General features: G+C 49.5%; 1 pseudogene; it reads right to left on the reverse strand.

Moving 5' to 3' along the window:
• Positions 1 to 411: 411 nt before the first annotated feature.
• On the reverse strand, positions 412 to 2,454 carry LOC139832305 (uncharacterized; annotated as a pseudogene).
• Between the last annotated feature and the right edge of the window lie 672 nt (positions 2,455 to 3,126).

Here is a 3,126-nt window from a genome sequence, read left to right on the forward strand (position 1 = left end):
ACCTGTTGCCTGGTCTATGTGGCGCATGATGCTGCCACTTTGAACAACTTTGGCACGCACACACATCTACCTTGCTGGTGTCGCTACCAAGCTGTTGTTTTTTTTGGCTCCACGACTGAAATTTGTCATTTATTTCTCCGTAGTTAAATCAAATTTGGATCAGATCTTTGGGTGATGCTCGATTAATTCTCTCAAGCATACATATTTTACTAAAAGTTAGGAGAGCACATTAATATTGCAAATCATGGCAGCCTTGGCAGCACACTATATAATTTTTCAAAATTTTGTTTTATCTGTCCCTTTGGAATGCCAAAAATTCCTTGTAGGTTAACTTCTCCAAAATCATGGCATGTTACATACAGAAGGACACAACTATACCAATTATATATCCCGTATATTACGCACCATTGATCGATCACTAACAATTGTGTATAAATTTTGTACAAAGTTTGCCAAGTGACAAGGAAATTCTCAAGGGTGTTAGACTAACTACTTGTCTCTTTTGAAGATGAAGAGAAAGGGCCGGATCGGCGGTTCGTCGACGCTCGAGCTGCTGAGACCGAGGCGGCAAATCTCGCCGGAGCTTGGTACATCCCACTGCTCCGTCCGTGCCCGAAGCACCTCCATTTCTGTCTTGCACTCCTCAAGCCCCATTTCGAAACCCTCAACCGCTCTTCCGTTGCCTCCTTGCCGGCAATCTGGTCGAACACCTCCTCCCATCCGTCATCCCATGGTCCGCTCGTGTCACCCAACTCCAACGTCCCGTTCCACCACTCCGTCCAGCTCCACGCGTGCTCCAGCTGCTCAACCGCGCATTCCTCGCTGCAGGCCACGGGACGATGTCATGGTCGACACTTGGCCCCGTTGAGCGGGCCGGGGCTCCCGAGCGACGCCACAGGCACACCATAGCCTGTCGGCGGGTATGCATACTTCCGATCGCTGAGCATGCAGAAGGGCATCCTCCTCTCCCGCGCTGCTACCTTGGACACCTTCAGCTGCGCCATGAACGCCGCCTCCGAGTTGAGGTCCGTGTACCCAGCCTCGCCAAGCCGGGGCAGCATGGAGAGGCGTGACAATGCGACCTTTGAGGCGGCACGGGTCCCGACACCGAGCCGATCATTGAGGCCGCTAAACGTGGAGCCCTCCGGGACAACGTAGACGCCATCGGAGCGTGGAAGGCGTCATCGGCAGAGAGCGGCACAGTCCAGAAGCCGTCCGCGCGGGTGCAGAGGATCCAGGCGTAGGTGAAGTTGCCTTGAGATTCGCGCTCCTGGATCAGGTCCAGGCATCCCCTCCACCTGGTGGAAGTACTGGCGAAGACCCTGCGTACATGGTTGCAAATGGGCAGTATGTTAATTAGTAATCCAGTTTCTGAAATCGATAAATCTTTTTTTACATACACACGTCCACACAGATACACATGCACCTACCCGTGGTAGCTACGAGCCTAGTACGATGCTCGATCGTCATCAGACAAGTCGTCGTTTTACAAATCCTTTTTTACATACACTTACGTGCTACGTGTCATGCACCTGGCTCAGTTGCGTGACCTCTATTGTACTACCTTTGTTTAATAATACGGAGTGGTATTTTATGCTGTATAGTTGACCTTTGCCCATGGAAACCTTTTTTTTTTTGCGAAAGAAATATTGTATTGATTCTGTAGGCAACACGCATAGCAGTCCTGATCCAGGTTACATTTTCAGCACTCGATCTTCCCCTATTTGCTAACAAATGACTAGCTCGATTTTGGTTCCTATTGACTGCTATCAACTTGTACCTAGGATCTAACTGCATCAATTGCTTGATTTCTTGCACCGTATGGCTGAAACCTGATCTATCCAAGTCTGTAGACTTGATCATCCGAACTGCTTCCACACTGTCCATCTCAACAATGCACATCTGATCAGATCACTCTCTTGTCTTGGCGATGCCTTCCCTGCAAGCAACAAGCTCAGCTTCCAGCGGCGAGGTGCATGCTAGAATGTGTTGGCAAGCTGCCAACAAAACTGCTCCCACAAGACCAAGCCAGCACCCCCGTTCCCTGCATGTTCACAGTAAGACCCATCCACATTGAGCTTTAGGAAGCCTGCATCAGGTTTTAGCCATGTACTGCCCAGTTTTTGACAGCGTTGCTGAAACCTCCTCTCTCTCTGGATCTCCTCATGGTTCTCAACTACTGGTTGCTTGCCTTTTACATCTGCCTGCGGGTAGTACTTGATGGACATCAGAGAATCAACATAGCTGCAAAGAAACCTTCGTGAACTCTCAATCGAAGGAGCTAGCTTGTCGTGGATGACCTCATTGCGAGCATGCCATATCCTCCATAAAGTCATCAGGATTCTCGTGCGTTCCAGCTCCGATCTCCCATCCAGCAAGTGTAGGATCCACTCCTTCCCAAGATGCTGGGAGCTTCCATTCATCAGTCATCTCCATCCATAAAGCTCGCGCCATTGGACACCTACACAGTGCATGGTATGTGCTCTCACATTCCATACCACAAATTTTACAGACATTAGAAACTTCCATTTTCCATCGAAATTTATTCTCCCAAGTGGCCAAAGAATTTGTTGCAGTTTTCCAGCCGAAGATGCGTACCTTTAGGGGGCAGGGCACCCCCAAAGTTGCTTCCAAATGGTCCTACGACCATCCGGTGCCCTGCTCGCAGCGCCTTGAGAAGGCCGACGTCCTTCCTCCATACCAAGCCAATAAGCCGACTTGACAGAGAAGACGCCAGTACGCGTCGGCGCCCATGCCAGAACGTCATGTGCCCGCGGTGATGGCTTGATCTTCATGATGGTGTGTGTCGATGTCCACCTGCAAGAAATGACAGCGAAGCAAGGCGACATTCCAGTCTCCAATTGGCGTTAGTAATTGAGATACACGCCTAAGCCTGCACCTTCTCTGTTTTGAGACCGGCCTATAATCTGTTGGATAATTAGGCACAATTTCCATGATTAATTCCAGAATATTAAGCATGACGACAGTAACTACTAACATGTGAAACTCAAACATACTAGATGTAGTGATCAACATGAACAGTAGCAGAGCAAACAGTACAACATCCATCGCTAAACAGATCGAGATATGTCGCACGTACCGATCTGGTGGAGGTGGCGGTGGAGG

The sequence above is a fragment of the Lolium perenne genome, chromosome 6 (assembly GCF_019359855.2).
Source record: "Lolium perenne isolate Kyuss_39 chromosome 6, Kyuss_2.0, whole genome shotgun sequence".
Lineage (NCBI taxonomy): Eukaryota > Viridiplantae > Streptophyta > Magnoliopsida > Poales > Poaceae > Lolium > Lolium perenne.